Source organism: Urocitellus parryii, unplaced genomic scaffold, assembly GCF_045843805.1.
Source record: "Urocitellus parryii isolate mUroPar1 unplaced genomic scaffold, mUroPar1.hap1 Scaffold_61, whole genome shotgun sequence".
In the NCBI taxonomy this organism is placed as follows: domain Eukaryota; kingdom Metazoa; phylum Chordata; class Mammalia; order Rodentia; family Sciuridae; genus Urocitellus; species Urocitellus parryii.
This window is the reverse complement of record NW_027554109.1, coordinates 2,509,632-2,529,518: the sequence shown is the minus strand read 5'-3', so window position 1 is coordinate 2,529,518 and position 19,887 is coordinate 2,509,632. Positions and strand designations below refer to the sequence as shown.

Genomic DNA, 19,887 nt, shown 5'->3' with positions numbered 1-19,887 from the left:
TTGGAAAGGGCATTTGAGATGAGAGTCTCTGCAGATCCAGAAGGTCTGTGCTTCATGAATGACTTCCCCACACTTGTCCCTTCAACACTTCCTTCATCTGCACCAACATCTCTCCTAGGTATAGTCGATAGATTGATAAGGGAAACCTTGGAGTCATAATGGATTTACAGCCTTTGTGTTCCATAGGTTCCTGAGATCTAATTACAGACTGTTTCCAGGTTCTTGGATTGGCACTGAAGATAGTGAAGAGGATAATTCCTCTCACTGGGCTGAACTCTGGGTGGTCTGGCTGGTCATCATTTCTGTGTAGAGAGAAAGGTTATCTGTGGAATGGACCTAGCTGGACTCCTGGGCAGGAGAGAATAAAGGGAAACTATTGGAACTAATGAAGGAATTTGTATATCCACATGCATGTGTGTATACAGCATATACATAGTAGACACATGATCAATTAACTTTCCTTAATGCTACCACTGAAGAAAAACTTGGAAAATATACAGAAAATATACAGAAGTTTCCTTTCCTGATTGCAAAAAAAAATTAAAAATAAAATTAACAAAATGTTTATATCAATATGAAAAGATTGTTAGACAAAGAAAAATTTATATGTATAATAAAATTACATATTTCTGGAAGTAAAGATTTAATATAAGTATGTAAAAATATAAAACTATTTTTAAAATTAGAGATATAATACTTTCAATCAAATTGCTATTTCTCTTTTGACCCTGAAAATATTAAAACTTTCATATGAGAAATATTTTGTGTGTATGGTGTTGCGGTTGGACTCAGGGCCTTATACATGCTAGGCAAGTGTTCTAACACAGCTATAATCCCAGCCCATGAAAGAATGATTACATTAAATTAAAATGAAATTGAAAAATAAAAAATAAGGGAGAGGAGATATTATTCTCTCCAAAGTTTGGCATTGTCATAGAAAATATATATTCTTAATGGAAGAGAATATATTTATTCATAGCTTTAGAAAGAGTGAAAGTAGAATCCCAGTTTCTGGGAAATAGCATGTTGTTTGATCATTGTTTGAAAAACTGGGAAAAAGACAGTTCCCCACCTGACACTATATACTATTATGGATGAACTGGAGACTTGAACCATAAATGCTTCATAATGCCCCAAGAGATGAATGAATATCTTCTTAGTCTTGAAATAAATATCAATATCCATTCAAGAAGATAATTATAAAGCCTGAAAATTTCAGAAAAGAGAAAATTATCTGCATGATAAATTATAAACATGGAAAAAATTAAATGCACACACAAATATATAATATATGAATAGAACCATACTTCATAAATCAATTAGAAAATAGTTGAACAAAAGAATAGAGGCAACAGGAAAAACTCACACAGAAGCTAAATCAAAACTGCTACACAATAGCACAAACAGAACAAAACAAAACAGTAGAGTAACCAAAGTCCACAACAACTTATTATCTATTTTAAAATAATTAGAAGTGAAGACTTTGAAGATTCCAACACAGAAAAATAGTAAATGTTTGAGAAGACAAATGCTAATTACCCTGATTTGACCAATACGCATTGTATTCATGTGTCAAGTTATCATTATTCTAACCTCTGAATGAATGAAAATTCTGTCAATTAAAAAATTTTAAAAACAAAATAAAGCAAAACAAAATATCAGTCTTTGTTATAAACTGGAATCTCAGTATTATGCCCTTTATTTAATTCCTGCAAGGATATGCAGATATAATGTGTACCAGAGACAATTTTCATATTAGTTGGTCATGAACAGATGAGTTCCAAGGGTGGTAGAGGAAATGTTCTAATTTATTCCATTTAGTTGGCTTTCACTTAATAGAGAATTCTGAGAGTTCAGCAGACCACTGTGGAAGCCCAGGCCCAGCCCAGGCCCAGCCCAGATCTGCCTACACCGACATGGAGTGGTAAAATAGGCTTCACCTTTCTTCCATCTGTTGATCTGCCATTTTCTTTATATATTTAGGTTCTCTGATGTTGGGTGCATATATATTTATAACTGTTTTACCCTTTGTCATTATGATGATACAGATTTTTAGTTAAAGTATATTTTTGTTTGACTTAAGTATAGATAACACTGCTGTCTTTGGTTCCTATTTGTGTGGAATGCCTTTTTCCATCTGTTCAATCATAAGCAAAATGGAACTAATGAAGGAATTGGTCTCTTGTAGCCTATGGTTGATTTTTTTTTGTTTGTTTTTATTTTTTTCCATCTTTTTTACTGGTTCATTATGGTTGCATAACGGTGGGATTTGTTGTTATATATTCGTACATGCATACAATATAACAATATAATTTGGCCAATATCATTCTGCAGTATTTCCTCTTTCCCTCTCCTCCTCCCTCCTCCTGGTCTCCTCTCTCTACTCTGTCTACTCTGTGGTCTGCCTTTGCTTTTCATGAGATCCCCACCACCATCACCATATTTCTTTACCTTTTTCCTCTCTAGCTTACACATGAGAGAGAAAACATATGACCCTTGATCTTTGGAGTTTGGCTTATTTTACTTAAAATAATGATCTCAAGTTTCATCCATTTTTCCTACAAATGACATAATTTTCTTTAGGGCAAAATAAAACTCCACTGTGTATGTATACTACATTCTCTTTATCCATCTACTTGTAGATGGACAACTAGGCTAGTTCCATAGTTTTGCTATTGTGAATTGTGCTTCTATAAACAGGGAACTGCCTGTATAACTGTGTTATGATGAGTTTAATTCTTTAGAATTAAAGGAATGGTATGGCTGATTCCTATGATAGTTCCATGCCTAGTCTTTTGAGGAAGATCCATATTGATTTCCATAGTGGTTTTTAGTATTTTACAATCCCACCAACAATGTAAAAGTTCCTTTTTCTCCACATTCTTTCCAGCATTTATTGTTTGTATTCTTGATGACTGCCATTTTGACTGGTGTGAGATGAAATCTCAGTGTAATTTTGATTTGCATTTCCTTAATTGCTAATAATGTTGAACATTTGTTCATATATACATTGGCCATTTGTACTTCTTTTTTTGAGAGTGTCTGTTTAATTCCTTTGTCTATTTATTAATTGGGTTATTGGAGGTTTTTGCCATTAAATTTTTGAGTTCTTTATATATTCTTGGTATTAATCCTCTGTAGCTAACACAGATTTCATCACATTCTGTGGGTTCTCTCTTCACATTCTCAATTGTTTTCTTTGTATGCAGTAGCTTTTTAATTTGATACCATCTCATTTATTAACTCTTTTTTTAGTATTTATTCTTTATTTTTAGATTGACACAATATTTTTATTTTAATGTGGTGCTGAGGATCGAACCCAGTGCTTCATGCATGCTAGGTGAACACTCTACTACTGAACTACCACCCTAGCCCCTAATTTATTAACACTTGAAATTATTTCTTAAACTTTAGATGTTCAGTTGAGAACAACATCACCTGGACCTATATTCTGCAGTGTTGAACACACATTTTCTTCTAGGAGTTGGATAGTTTCTGGTCTTAATTCCTAAGTCTTTGATCCATTTTGAGTTGATTTCTGTGCAGGGTGAGAGATTAGGGTCTAGTTTCATTCTTCTACATATGGGTAACCAGTTTTCCCCACAGTATTTGTTTAAAAGGCTATCTTGTCTCCAATTTATGTTTCTGGCACATTTATCAAGGATCACATGACGATAGATATGTGGGTTTGTCTCTATTATTTTGTACAATTGGTTTATGATTCCATTTTTATGCCAGTACCATGTAGTTATTGTTACTATAGCTCCATAGCTTAATTTGAAATCAGGTATTATGAAGACTCCAGAGTTGCTCATTTGTTTTCAAATATGTTCAATCACTCAGTTTCTCTTTATTAGAGATTTTAATTCATTTATATTCTAAAATACTATTGATAGATAATGCTTACTATTGTGTTTTCTGGTTAGTTTGTTGATTTTTTTTAAAAAATTATAATAAATTTATTTATAGATCTAACTAATTTTATTCTGAACTCGTGAATTGGGGAAGTTTGTTGATTCTTTGTTCTTTTATTCTTCTCTTTCTGTATTCTTTTGTGATTTGATGATTTCTATCATAGTGTGCTTTCAATCTTTTTAATTTTTTGTGTTTCTACTAAAGATTCATACTCTGTAGGTACCATGAAGTTTATATAAAACACTTTACACTAATGATATTAATAATAGGACATGTTACACTGATAACATCTTTGTTTTGATCACTTGCACAAACTTTGCACTTTTACTTCTCCAATTTGCTTTTGTAGCTTATATCTCTTGAAAATAATTTGGAACTTTTAAAAAATGTTTTTAAATTTTTATATTTGAGATGTAATTTCCATACCAACATTTCAGTAGAGTGTTGTGGGTTTGACTATATAGTTACTATTACCAGTGAGTTTTATATTGTCATATATTTTCATATTGCTGCTTATTGGTCATTCCCTTCAGCATGAAGGATTTCTTTTAGTATTTCTTATAAGGTAGATTTGATGGTAAAAAAAAAAATCCTTTACTTTTTGTTTATCTGAGAAAGTTTTGATGTCCTCTTAATTTTATTTTAAAACAGGATGCATGTTCTTGGTTAGCAAGTTTGTTCTTTATTCCTTCCTTCCTTTCTTTCTCTCCCCCTTCCTCCTCCTCCTCCTCCTCCCCCTCCTCTCCTCCTTCTTCTCCTCCTTCTCCTCCTTCTTTCTTTCTCCTCCTTCCCCACACCCCCTCCTCTCAAATATCAAACTCAGGACCTTGTGCATGGTACTCTAATGCCCTACCACAGAGCCACATCCCCTCCTTTAAATTTTTAAAAATGCTATCCTATTTCCTTCTGGTCTCTGGATCCTGTTGACGATTTTGTTAATATTATTGTGCATGTTTTCTTATATGTAATAAGTCACTTTTCCCTTGCAGCTTTCAAAATTCTCTCTTTGCCTTTAATTAGATCTGTACTTTTATTTTTTCTTCCATTATTTATTTGAATATGCTTCCAATTTCTTTCTCTCTTTTTATAAGTCCATGGATAATGCATACAGTATACTGCTGATGGCATCCCATAAGCTCCGTTGGCTGTCTTTATTATCTTTTTTTCTTTTTGTTTCTAGATTGGATGATTTCCAGAGATTTATCTTCAAGTTCACTAATTCTTTCTTCTGCTTGAGTTTGTCTGTTGTTGTGCCCTTCTGTTAAATTTTTGAGCTCAGATATTATAATCTTCAGTGTGATGATTTATGTCTGGTACATTTTAATATTTTCTATCCCTTTTCTGAAGTTCTCAGATGGCATTTCTCTCCTTCTCTGGATGGGCAATGTTCTGAATGTTCTTTAGCTAAATTACATATCTACACTTCACTATGGTTGGGGCTATGGTATGGATCTGCGGTGACTCCCGAGGGACGAAGTGTGCAGGTTTTAGCCCCCAGTGTGGTGATGTAGGAGTTCATGGAATCATTGAGATGTGAGACCCAGTGAAGATCCTTAGTGACGTCAGGCATTTCCTTCAATGCCTGGAGTAAGTTCTTTTGAGAGAAAGTTGTTGCAAAATTTGGATTCTGACGTTTGGATTTCTTTCTGTTTTTTACATCACCATGAAATCACTGGACCTGCACTCTTATAATAGAGTTCTACCATAAGGTGATGCAGCTGGAACTGGGAAAGACCCTTACCAGAGCCTGTACAATGCTGTCTGAATTTTCAGTATCCCAAACTATAAGCAAATTAAACATCTTTTTTCTTTATAAGTACCTGCCTCAAGCAGTTTGTCATAATAATGAAAAGCTGAGTAGATGATTACTTGATTTCTGGAAATTTATCTTGTTCCTTTATTTGGAATATATTTCCTGTTTTTTTTTTTTCATTTTGACTATCTGTGCTAGCTTCTGAGCATCAGATAAAGAGATCTTTTCTCCAATTCTTAGTACACTGATCTTCCCAATCAGCCTGACCAGATATTCTAGGTACCTCTAATAGACTATTTTTGTTTGACCTCTTTTTTAAAATAAAATTCACCCAGACTCAGGTATGCTGCAATTGTAATGCAGAACAAACTGATATAGGCACTGTATCTTACCCATCAGAAGGAAGCTAGGAGTTGGAGTTTTCTTTCTGAGTGTAAGGCATGACAATCATGGTGGGGTTAGGATGAAAGTATATCTGTTTTGCTTTGTTTATCCATTTGATTGGAAATATTTTCTGATTTTTTTAGTGGGTGGAAGTCTTTCAAGTGGATGCTGACCTTCTCTTAGAAAGAAGTAATCTAGGTATTGTTGTTTATTCCTTGCATCTGTTTTTATCTCATATGCCACCATATCGCTAATGTTATAGCACACACTTACACATAAATGCTCTATGCCTAGGCGTTGTCATCTCTTTTAATAATGGAGCTTGTGATAGCTGCTTCTTTTTTGTGGAATTCATGTTAGATTACACATGTGTAGGTATCATACAGTTGTCTATCTTGCTTCATCTATCACCCACAAGAAAACCTACTTATTAGGAAAAATCCCCGTAATACTCAGGCACTGCTCTCCATTCCTCTTATTTTATTTGCTCTGGTAGCAGGTTGATTGACATGTTAAATCATGTTTTAGTATCTTATCAGACTAACCAAGCTCCTAGGAGAGAGAGACTGAATTCTAATGAGCTTCACATTCAGTCCCTCCACCCTGCTCAACAGAATTGCAGGCAGGGTGCTCGACATAGTCTATTTTCTTCTCAGATCTCTGCACAGAAGGTCAGTGTGGTCCCTGCCATCTTCTTTTTATAGTCTTCATCGAACATCTCATTCATAGCCACCGTAAAATGGTTCCTCCGGTCTCCAAGAATTCCTGAAAGACAGCAGACAAGTATAGAAAGTCTCTCAGCCGTCTCCACCCGACCTCCCCACTCTCCACTGATTTCTGCCCCATGGATTAAGTCACTCCACCTTATTTTCCCATCATGGATGGCTCCTCAGCCCACTACATCTGACCTTCAAACTACAAAGCACAGGACACATTCAAGTTCTTTCTTCAAGTTCCCCAAGCCCCATTGGCATGCGCTGGGTGGGGCAGATTTTTCTAGTTCCTGGACATTAGTGGCTCTGGTGCACCTTACACAAGTTCCTGTGGAATTCTTCAGCCCTACATATGTTGTTCCATGAGAAACAGTGAAATAGCTTACAAAGCATTAGTTACATTGTTGGATAGCATTTTTTTTTCCTGTTGAGTGAAATTAAAGACACTTCTTCATTTTTTCCTAAGTGATATTTGGATGCAAGTGATCTTCCTCAAACTATTGTACCTTCGAAGTTCAACCAATAGTAGAACCAATGTATTGTTTCTCCAAATTCTTCTACTTCTTTATTTCTACTGGTTTTCCACCCTTCTGCAATGAGATTAATCCAACTGTTTGATAATACCATAGAATTCCAGATTCTAAGTACAACCAATAAATTGGAATCTTCAGGGAATCAGGGCTTTTAAAATGATTTTGAATAGTCAGCTGGAGTAGTATTTGGAACCCATTAGGAAATCTCCCTATTTATTCTTTAAAAAAAATTTTTTTAGTTGTAGATGGACACAATATCTTTATTTATTTATTTATTTTTATGTGGTGCTGAGGATGGAACTCAGTGCCTCACACATGCAAGGCAAGCACTCCTCCACAGAGCTACAGCTACAGCCCTTATTCTTTTATCATTACATTTATGTGTCTGTTTCTCTGTCTATTCTGCTAACTTCTTGAGAATACAAACAATATCTCATTTATTCACTCTTTCTCGGGTGGTGTGTATTGGCTCCTACAAGGTATGAAGTTCTGTACTTGTGCTAGTGAAACAGCCCTGCATACAATATTCTCTTCTGGACAATGCATAGACTCACTGTGGAGACAGAGGTGAAAACAAGTAGCTATAAAGTCATGGGCTAAGAAACAGTGACAGACCAAAGGAGAAAATGTTGAAGCTTGTTCAGAGAATGCAAGAGACTTCAGTGAGGTTGTAGTCGAGCTAGGCTTTTCTTCCTCAAAGTTGCCACCATTGTCAGCATCGCCCTTATTATAAGGCAAGTTCTTGGGCCTCTGGTCAGGTCTGTAGGAGTGAGGCCCAGTGACTGATGCATCAGCACATTCTCTAGAGGTCTCTTACTAAACTCGAGTCTGAGAGCCATTGGCACCAGCTCTCACCAAGAGAGCAGGGTGAAGCAACGAGAGTCTTAATTGGACTGAATCATACCACTTCTTCACAAAATCCAAGTTTGAATCATTTTCACTTACAAGGCAGAATATTTTCAGAACTGGATTAAATAGAAAAAAATGTTACCAACCTTTTCTCAGGAATTTTGAGATGCTTTGATTGTAAATGTGGGTAGGTACAGAAAATTGGTTGGCCATCGGATTTTTCTTCATCACATGGAATGAAGTATGGTAGATGATTTTTTCGATAACATCCTCTGGCAAAGTTTTCTCCAAGAATTTCAACACTTTATGGATCTCACATTTTGGATTCTGGCCATAGAGGAAAACGCATTAGGACAAAGGGAGAAAAAAATTGCTACCATCTCAAAAATCAGCTTATTGTATAGGACATAATCATCTGGAGGTTTTGCTGCGTCTTCCCAACACCACTCAGTACCACTTACCCTTTTGATATCTTCATAGAAGAGGAAGAGGATCCGGTGCTTGTCCTTTACAGTCTACCACCCTTTCACATGGTCATTCCAAGACCCATCAACCACTGAAAGAGAGAGGCAAGAACACTGTTAGTTCTCAGTACTGGGCTAAAACCAAGGCAATGAGATGATTTAGACACTTTCAAATAGATGTCTGTTGTTTTATTAAACTTAGTAAAGGGGAAGGAATTTCCTACTTTTGAAATCAGTCCATCTTTATAGAAGGAAGCAGCGATACACTTACTGTACGTGATGTTGCCCACATACGTTTACGTATAGGGATTCATTTAAAATCATTTAGGTGATGAAAGGCTTCACCTATTCCTGATAAAGAGTACTTAGTTTCAGATTCAATTGCCCTCTCGGGCAGTTAAGTCTTAGGGTCTTCTTGTTGCTTGTGCCTTCCAGCTGCCTGGCGGAATCTGCAAATGCATTCTCAGTAAGGGATTTCACTGCTGCAGAAAGAGAGGGCCCTTGAGAACTTCCATTTTCACTTAAGGTAAATAAGAAATAAACATTCTTTTCACCAATTTTTAAAGAATTGGATGGATTCCGGAGCTAGCCTGTATCGTATTTTAATTTCATGCCACTGATGTTTTTGTGCATCACGGCATTATGGGTTTGATTCTGGGCACTCATTACAAACACAATAGTAATCTCAACAGTGTTTACCATGTTGTAAGCATTGCATGAAGTGGACAAAGACTTGATTGAAAGATGATTGAAAATATTGTTCAGAAGAGAAAATTCCAAAGAACCAAGTAAGCAGGTACATGAAATGTTCTCTTCTGAATCATTATGAGCAGAGATATGTGCTTGCAGTTAATCAAAACCCTGGTATGTATCATGCTGACTGATGCACATGTAAGTCAGGGGAGTCCAGAAGCATAAGGCTAATAGGAGAATCAACAGGAGTGTGTGTGTGTGTGTGTGTGTGTGTGTGTGTGTGTGTTTCTCACTACCAGGGTAATTGGTTCCTGCAGTTGTGTGGCCTGTAAGTTGACATGTAAATCAGTCTGGAAATTCAGACAGGATTTGATTTAGTCTTTTTTTAAAATTTTTTTTTAGTTGTAGATGAACAGAATACCTTTACTATATTTATGTATTTTTATGTGGTGCTGAGGATCGAACCCAGTGCCTCGCATGTGCTAGGCAAGTGCTCTACCACGGAGCTTCAATTGCAGGCCCTTGATGTAGTCTTGAAGCAGAACTCTTTATTTTTTGAGAAACTTTAGTTTTTGCAGTTAAGATTTTCAACCGATTGGATGAGGCCCATCCACATTATTTAGGATAATCTCCTTAAAACCACCTGTAGATGTTAATCACGTCTACAAAATTCCCTATAGAGGCAATTGAATTGGTGTTTGATTAAATAACTGGTACGATAGACGAGCTGATACCTAAACCTAATTGTCACAGTGTAAGACCTGAGAGGAATCAAAAGAAGCTTGGTTCTTTTTTTCTTTCCCATGCTTCCTCCTACCTTGACTATTCTAATAAATCATCTGCATAAAAGCATTCATATGTCACTTAATGATGTGGCATAGTCTGAAAAATGTGTTGTTAGATGATGTCACTATTGTGCAAACATCACAGAGGCTGTGACATCACTAGGTAGTGTAATCTTTTGGACCACCGTATGTGGTTCACCGTTGACAGAAACCTTATCATGAGGTACATGACTGGAGTGGAAAATCCATTCACTTTGGAGTACTAGCTAGGTTGATATTTTTTCTTATTTTACTCCTTTTGTCTCTTTTGTTTCTAGAGAAATTGTTCTAACACTGTTTTCTCTATTGATATACTTGAAAGACATGCTTGATGGAATTCATTTTTATTGATTTTCTAAATTTACGTTTTTATCCATATTATAGTCATTTTTTTTCTTTTACTCAAGAGACTATGGTCAGAGGGGAGGGGAGGGGGGATAGTAGAGAATAGGACAGACAGCAGAATACATCAGACACTAGAAAGGCAATTTGTCAATCAATGGAAGGGTAACTGATGTGATACAGCAATCTGTATACGGGGTAAAATTGGGAGTTCATAACCCACTTGAATCAAACTGTGAAATAAATATGATGTATTAAGAACTATGTAATGTTTTGAATGACCAACAATAAAAAAAAGAGACTATGGTCAGGTTTGGTTATACTGATATCATGGAGGTAATGCAAAATCTTTTCTATTTGGAAATTTAATTAAATTTAATCAAATAAATGGATTGTCAATAGGGGCTCTGAAGTATTGTTTTGTAGAATTTCTGACAAAGTATTGTTTTTGTCCTTATTATTTCTGTTTATTATTGGACAGAAGAAACTAATCATTGTCAACTGATCCTACTTCCTTCCTGGAGTCAATTCTAAAACCTGACAGATATTTGCTGAGACAATCAGACTGCTAAAGGACCGAGATCTTTCAATATCACAGCGCAGACACTTCTTTTATAGAAGTTTTGTTTGAGAGATATTAATTAAATGAAGCAGATGCCATCTTCATCCATTTGTCTATTCTATCTACTGTAGCTACAATAAAATACTTCATCGTACTTCTGCATTAAAGCTTTTAAAGATGTGTGTAGACAGTTATCCCATACTAAAACACCCCTTATTAGACTTTAGTATCTTGGTTCATCTGCAAGTTGTTTCCTTGAGATAATCTTATGAAAGTTTTCATATCCTTACTATCCTGAATGGATACTGGTTAATTCTGGCCAACTTCTGTTTTGAATGCTATGGCCATAAGGGATTCCTTGCCCCAGAGATGTGATCTCCTGAGCTGAGGATGAGGGATCTCACTGCTGGGTCAAACTGGAAGACTCTGTCGAGCAGATTTCTAAGATGGCACATTCTGGTCTGGGGAAAGGCAGCATGTGGTTGTGGTTGTGAAGCATTTGATTTTTGAGGCTGTGCCCGGTGGCCCTCTAATTCAACAGCAGTGACCTTCCCCCTGCTCTAGGTCTTTGCATATGAAATAAGTCTCCTCTCTTCCTTATTTTTGAAGTTGATAGTTTGAAACTCAAATCAGGATTTGAGAATTTTTACCTTTGTGTCTATAGGTATACCCTCAGACGACCTTAACTTACATTTGCATAAATTTTAGAGAAAGTTCCTTCTTAGTGGCTTCCCCAGTCACAGGTCCCCACGGTAAGACCTGGTCACTCAGGATAATATCCTATACTATTATCCACCAAGTTTTAGAGGTGTTTATTTTTAGAATCTCCAGAGAGATAGCACACCACAAAATAAATTTGCACTCACATTTTCCTGACATGAAATTCTCACAAAATTCTTCCCGGCTCTGAGGGTCAGGTAGCATTGAGGTCATCTTGTGGAAGTAGTAGAAGGATACCAGGCCATCCTCAGCATTTCTAGCCACATAGATGATCTGAAACTAAGTACAGGAAAGGAAACCAGAGGAGAAACACTGGAGGAGAGTCTTCCAATACAATAATCATGTCATCTCTTTTCAGTGTGTAGTGTTTTATGCATTATTTATTAGTTAAAATAGTAATAAAATAAACTAAGCCTCTTTGATCCTAAAATTTGGTTAGACATGAAGAAATCCAAAGGCAAATGAGAGCGTCCCATCCTCCAAGGATCATATATCATACAGGAAGATGACCAAAATCTAGGGTGGTATTACAAATCATTAAAATCTGATATGACATGCTGAGTAGTCACAGGGGAAGAAGTTAATGAGGATTCCTGGGGGAGATGGAGTTGAAGTCTTGAGGTCTCAGTCATATCTCAAGGAATTAATAGGAATTTTCCAGCTTTACATTTAGGGAAAAATTGGGGAGTGAGAAAACCCTTTTATATATACCATCTTATTTGATTTCCATATATGTTAGAATTATGTGAAAAGGAAAGGGGAACCATCATTCTTTAATTGATGAAGTAACTGAAATTTAGAGAATCTGAGGGACTTTCATAGTAATCTGTAGTTAGTACATGATGGGGTCAGTCCTGGAACAGAAATATTGGGGATGGAGCCAAGCAATTCCTTCATTACATATATGCACAGTGACGAGATTCTCAACTGAAGAATGTCTCAGAGAGTTTCTCAAAGTTTAGAGTGGTTTTGCTGGTCTGTCTATCTAGATATGCTTATGTATGCATGCATATTTTCATAGGCAGGTTGTACTTGGATGCTTCTAATTAGGAAGAGTGGCCTGGTAATATGACGAGTGGGTATTTATGATCTTTCATCCAACAAATGCATAACAAATGCTGTGTTTAAGGTCATGTTCAGAATAAAAATTTGAACAAGACCAAGTTACCTATTCCAAGGAGCTGACAGTCTGTATCAAAGAGGCAATATGGGAAAATGTCAATGCACCATGATGAACACAATGACTGGCACACATGCACACTTAGGTCCACGTACATATGTGGGCAGGAGGGGAAGTTGCTAAGCAGATGATATTCATGCAAAGACCTGAAAATCGAGTAGGGATTAGCCACGTCAAGATGGGAGAGGATGCTGGAGTGTCATGAAAAGCCTGTGGGAAGATCCCAGGAATGAGGAAGCATTGTGTGTTAAAGGACCTGCAGGATTTTCAGGACGATTGCTGTGAGAGCTGGGGGTGTTGCTGGGGGTTGGTTAGAGATTGGATTGGAGCTGAAGCAAGGCCCAGATGACTAAAGGCATAACACATCATAGAAAACAACTTGAACTTCATCTCCAGCCAACCTGTGGATGTGTTTAAAGCAGGTCTCTAAGTTTCTGACGATGTTTAAAGCAAGTCTTGGATTTTCATTTTAGGAAGAGGATGAGCTACGAACATTAGGAGGCTCTGGTGCCCAAATCTGGGGTTTGACTTCTTGACCCAGGAACAAGTTGCCTTGGGAGTGAAGTAGCCTGGCTGAGGCCACTGTGGACGTCCTCTTCAAGGCACAACATGTGGCTTTGGTATCTGATGGAGAAGAGGGTTTGTAAGTGTTCAGACAAGAAGCAGCCAGGCAAATTGGGAGACAAAAGAAAACAGTGACCTGACTTGGGTATCGGCCAAAGTGATGTTGTATAATGGGAAAATCAGAAAGATACTAAAGAATTAATCAAACTTTACTGGAGATTACATATGGAGGCCAGGGAAGTAAAAATGATCCAAGTTTTGAATGTAGCCTACTGTGTGGATTGCGGAGACCTGGAAGCCTTGCTGGGAAGCAGACCTTGCACTTTGCTTCCAAGGGCAGGGAAACACCCTCCAGTACGTTGGCAGAGCAAAGCAAAAGTCTTTCACTTTTAAACTTGTTTACCTCTATTCCGGGTCCTCCCTCCAATTTGTAGCAATACAGACTCTGCTTTTAAACATGTGGCCAAGGAGTTATCATGCAATAAACTCTGAGGAAATAGAATATTAGAAGCCATGGATGTCTGTAGATTTCAAACATATGAAATACTTGATTTCAAGGAAAATAGCACATTATTTTGAAAGACATCTTCACTTACGTCATTTATATCACCAAGTTAGATAAAGTTTGAGAGTCCCTTTCTTTGCCTTGCAGTCCTGTGTCCAGATAGACGGTGGCAATAGATGCCAAGGAAGGTGAGTCTTTATCATTTGTGGTGAGGGCATTTGAATAGCTATCTCCAAATCTGGAAAAGCAATGAATATTCTCCATTTATTCTTGCCACTCTTGGAAAATCCTTTAATTTACGTTTGAATATTATTCTAATGAGTTGTTTCATTTTATTTTATTTTTTCACTTAGAGACAACAACTGTATATTCACAAGGACATGTGAAATATCCCTTCCTGGCCTTCTGCTAAGGATTTCTCGTTTCATCTCATTCGCGGAACTTCTACACTTTCAGGAAAGTTCTTTAGCTTGCTTGATTAGTTCTGTGAATGTCCATCATAATCCATTCTCCTCTTCTTTCCTCTTTTTCTTCAGAAATCATTCATATACTTTTACAATAGCTCAATGCTAATTTTTGAGTTTTTCACTGATTTGAGCACAAAAAGTAGAAAGAGAAGGAGAAGGGTGTTTGCCAGCAGCTACCTGGGAAGGAGACAGACAAGAAATAGAAAGGATAACTTGTTGAAAAGCTAAAGTTCATCAGCTGAGAACATTAGGTATCCAAATTCAGGGTTTGACTTCTTGACCCAGGAACAAGTTGACCTGGGAACGAAACAGGCTGGCCCTGGCTGCTGTGGACGTCCTGTTTAAGGCACAGCATGTGACCTTGCTACCTTATAGTCAAAGCTTTTCCAGCCTCGCTGCATGTTACTCACCATGCTTCTCTTTAGGAGGGTATTTTACTTCAAGGGAGGGGTGTCTTTCCAGAGAAGCAGCTCGCCTGCATTTTGCCACGTCGCCATCATTTCGAATCATGTCTAAAATTTCTTGCATCCAGGTTGTTCCTGAAAAACATCAGAAATATTCTCTGATTTTTAGGTAACTGGCTTTTCATCTGAAATAAATGTAGATTTTGGATAAAGGCAGTAACATGAGAATACTTTGAAATTAGATGAATGTTGCAGGGACAGAAAGGAAACTTTCCTCCCTTCCCTGAGATAGGAGGTGGTCACAGGAGGTGGTATAATCTAGAGCACTTATTCCAAACTTTTTATGAAAAATTTTAAACATACAGAAAACTTGGTAAAATAATATAAAAAAATACAAATACTTCAAGTTTTAAGAACATTTTGCTCTGTTGGCTTTGTCTATCTCCGTCTATCATCTTTATAATCTGTCTCAAATCAATCAGTCACTTCCCTATCTAATCTAATCTAATCTATCATCCATCATCGGACAAACTGATCTGCTTCAGAGTAAGCCTCCGATAATGCTTCATGTCTAAGGACACAGCATGCATCTCTCAAAATGACATCCTTCTACCATGTTTCCTACATGTTTCTCATCACATCTATTTTACAATGATTCCTTAACATCATAAAGAACTCTGTCTACATTAAATTCTTTCCAGTTACCTCCTAACACCATTTATAGATTTTTTTTCCAATTAAACTTCATGGACTACCTTAGTTTTGTCTCTCAGTCTCTAATCAACCTCTCATTTATCCATGATGTAGATTTTTAATCAGTTATCTAGCTATCTTGTCGTTATGCCTTTATAATCCAGAATTGTCTGGTCACTTTCTCATAATATGTCTAACCTGTTTCTCACTTCCCTTGGTCTTCCATAAACTGGAATTTAGGTCTTGATTAGGTTAAGTTAAAACATTTTTTGGCGAGAAGGCAGGTGATGCTTTATACTTTCTCTCATTATGCCAGGAGGCACCTTATGTCAAATTTGCTCACTCTTAGGATACGACTTTTGATCATTCCGTTAAGTATATGGCCACCAGATATTGCTTGTAAAAAGACATATATTCATTTGCTATTAGAAATTAAGTAGTATAGTGACATTTTGGTACCACATGACTAGCCAGATTTCCTCTGATTTTATCTAATCATTGTAGGATGCATTGATGATCCTGCCTGAAATACTTTCCATTATGGGTTTCAAATTGTTAATATTCTAATCTCATCATCTCTTCTTCATTTTTTCCTTATTTATTTATTTATTTTATATTTAATTGATTTTATTTTTTTAAGTACATGACAGTGGAATGCATTACAATTCTTATTATACATATAGAACACGATTTTTCACATCTTTGTATATATAGTATGTTCATGCCAATTCATGTCTTTATACATGTACTTTGTTTATTTTTTGCATTACAATTCTTATTACACAAATATATCACCATTTTTCATATCTCTGTTTGTATATAAAGTAGGTTGACACCCAATTTGTGTCTTCATACATGTACTTTGAATAATGATCTCATCATTTCTTCTGTGAAGTAGATCTTATATAAAGAAAAATGAGCCAATTCTGTAACTACAGGGAATTTAATTCCATGAGACTAACAATTATAAACCAGGTAAAATGACAATATATATCATAACAATAATTATTACCAGAGATAAAGATAAATATTTTTATCCATTTCAATTATTTAGATTAAACAATCCCAAATATGTATGTTCCGAATACAGAACTTCCAAACACATAAGGCAAAAATTATAAAAAAAATAAAGAAGTAGAGAAATCCACAATATTAATTAAAATTTTCAACAACTTTCACTCAGTAATTGATAGGACCAGTAGATCAAAAATCAGTAAGGACATAAAAGACCTTAACAATTTGTCAACCAATGTGAATTAATAACAGAGAACTATACCCACTAGAACCAAAATCTGCATTGTTTTCAGGTGTACATGAAATATTTGGGGGTGTGGTACCAGGGATTAAACTCAAGGGCACTTTACCACTGAGCCAAATCCCCAGCCCTTTTTTGTATTTCACTTAGAGACAGGGTTTCACTGAGTTGCTTAGTGCCTTGCTTTTGCTGAGGCTGGCTTTGAACTCACAATCTACCTCCCCAGCTGCTGGTATTACAGGCATGTGCCACTGAACCCAGTTAAACATTTGTAAAAATAAAGATGATAGGATAGATTCTAAAACAAATCCTCAAATAAATATAAAATCTTTGAAATTATACGAAACATGTTTTTTGGCCCTGTAGTTACAGTATTGAGTTTCCTTCTTTTTGATATTTGCCTCTCTTCATTTTTAAGCCAATAATCTGCATCAAACTTTTGTTATGCTTCATATATTTCTGAATTTTTGGTCCATTACATCTCTCTGACTTTCTCTTCTGTTTGTAAGACCTCAAGTAATTTCATTAGGCCCACTCAACTAGTCCAAGATAATCACCCTACGTCAAGGTAAGCCAATCAGTAACTTTCATTATAGCTGTGCAAAGTCCTTTTGGGCATGAAATATAAAATAACCATAGATATGATGCCATAGGACTAAGATTATAATGACCAAAATTCTACCTATCAGGATGTTTGAAACACAAAATTTCACAGCCTTGTGTGACCTTTAGGAATTATTTGGCTTCTTGGTAGTTCCTTGCTTGATCACATGAAATCTGGTCCTGTGCACATGCAATTTAGTATTCACCAGTATCCTCTAGGGCTCCCCTATACAGATATCGGGGGCATTTTTTTTCTATTTCCTTCTCTCTGGCACTCTGCCTGGCAAAGTAGTCATTGCAAACTCCCATGACTCTTATCTTTGGCTCTTGAACTTAGTGACTGAGTTCCTTGACATGACTTCCTTAAATTCCCTGCTACTACACCAACTTCAGAAAGTGTCGTAATACTGAAGACTTGGGCAAATGTTGCCCAATATTGCCAAACAGTGGTTTTTATTTTACTTCTTTCAGTTTCCTAGTTGATTGTGATTGGAGTACAAATCCAATCCAATCCCTCATCATATTCTACTAATTAGGGACATTATTCTTTTGAATATTCAAGATTCTTCTGATGTGATCCCATTAATTTTGAGTATTCATTTGCTTTCTAATATACACCATGTCCTAGATTTGCCCTGTATAGTCTCTCTCCACGACAGGGAGTCACACTGGGGACTGGGATTATAATTCCCCAGAGAGCCCTGATACTTTTTGGTAAATTACAGTGTTAGAAACCAAGATCTAGGCACTAGGGGTACCTATTGTTGTTGGATATATTTGTTTATAAGAATTTTTAGAGAATAGAAGTTCAGTGCATTTTTAAATCAAGGTCAAATCCTTGAGTTTCTCTAATGAGACTTAACTGGAACAGAACATAAAGGTTTAGTTTACAACTTCTAAGAACTTTGGATATTTAGACAAACTTTTTTAACTCTCTGGGATGACAATTGATGTCTATGTTATGGTATGTTTTAAGGGAAAGACTGCTCTAATTAAAGGATTATGGTGAAAGAAAAATCATGCCTCATTCAATTTATTGAACTTGATTTTTTCTAAGTCATTTGTTCCTGAAGGGAGTCATTAATGATGCACTTCAAAGCATTTAGAAAAGTGTTTTGGTCATTAGGAGAGAGCACTATTGGAAATTGGTGTCCAAAGGGCCAGGAAGCTAAATTTTCTATAATACTAACGGCAGATCTTCATAATAGGCAATTGTATCTCTCCAAATCCCAGTGATGTTACATTGAGCACTACATATTATCCAATAGCTTCATGTCCAAAGATTTAACATTATTATATATTTTAATAAATTTACCTGACTTTGGGTAAGTTGCCAGAATAAGGTCATCAGGTCGGACTTGAAAATTACAGACTTTATTCCATATTTCTTTTGATAGTACTGGCAAAGGTCCTCTATCCACTTCTATAATGTTCAACAAATTTGAATTATTTTCCAGAGGATGAACATTCTTCTCAATCTGTGCCATTGGAGATCCAAGATTGCTATTGTCAATCCTATTTAAAATAATTTATTGTGTTTTATGGCTGATAGTAAAGGTTCCCATCTTACTGTTGTTGACTTGAATGACATAAAATAAATTAAAGCTAGCATAAAGGTACATCTAACAAGTTACTCTGTTTTATTTATTTCATCTTCAAAGGAACTCCATAAAACAGGTAATATTATTTCTGTTCTTTAAAAGAAGAAGCTGAAGTTGTTGAGGCTAAGCAATTTGGTAAATGTAAGACAACCAAAAGACTTACCATTCAAATAGTCTTTTTCCCACTCTGTGTTTTAGCAACAATAATGCCTGTTGGTTAGTCAAATAATATTATAATAATACCTCATATTTTGCTTTATCATTTTCAAAATGCTATTTCATGTAATTATAAATGAGACAATATTGAAGAAAGATTAAAGCAATGGTTTTTCAGGAACTTTCTAGAGCCAATTCTCTGATAGTGACAAATATTCAAAACAGAGGATTTTCTATAAATAAGTTTGTTCACTTATGGGATCATTTTTCAATATGAACCACAGGTTTACAGTAAGAAAAAACTCTTATGTATTGATTAAATTCTACTAACTGGAAGATTGGGATTATTGATTTGTAACGGGACATTTGATCTTGCTGTACACACCGAGTTCCTTATACCACCTGGAAAAAGAACTTTCAGAATCAGTCTTATGTCACCAGAAAATAACTTATATGTTAAGATGAAGAATGGCAAAAGATGTGTTTAGGGTCACGGTAACATAATATGCAAAAACATACACACTCAGTATGTACAAAGCTTTTCATATAGTTGACATGAACAAGTGTTAATTCTCCTTTTCCTGAGAGAAAATATTAAACCTATAGCAAAATATCTAGAAGAATGTATTTCTATAGTTTGCTAATTAGTGTTCTGGGAGAAACGGATTCTATGGTGACATGCATTTGAGGAATTCTGAGAAACACAA

The 19,887-nt window shown here is 35.9% G+C and overlaps 1 pseudogene; it reads right to left on the bottom strand.

Annotated features, from left to right (window-relative positions):
• Positions 1 to 6,704: 6,704 nt before the first annotated feature.
• Positions 6,705 to 18,910, bottom strand: LOC144252861 (sulfotransferase 1C3-like; annotated as a pseudogene).
• Between the last annotated feature and the right edge of the window lie 977 nt (positions 18,911 to 19,887).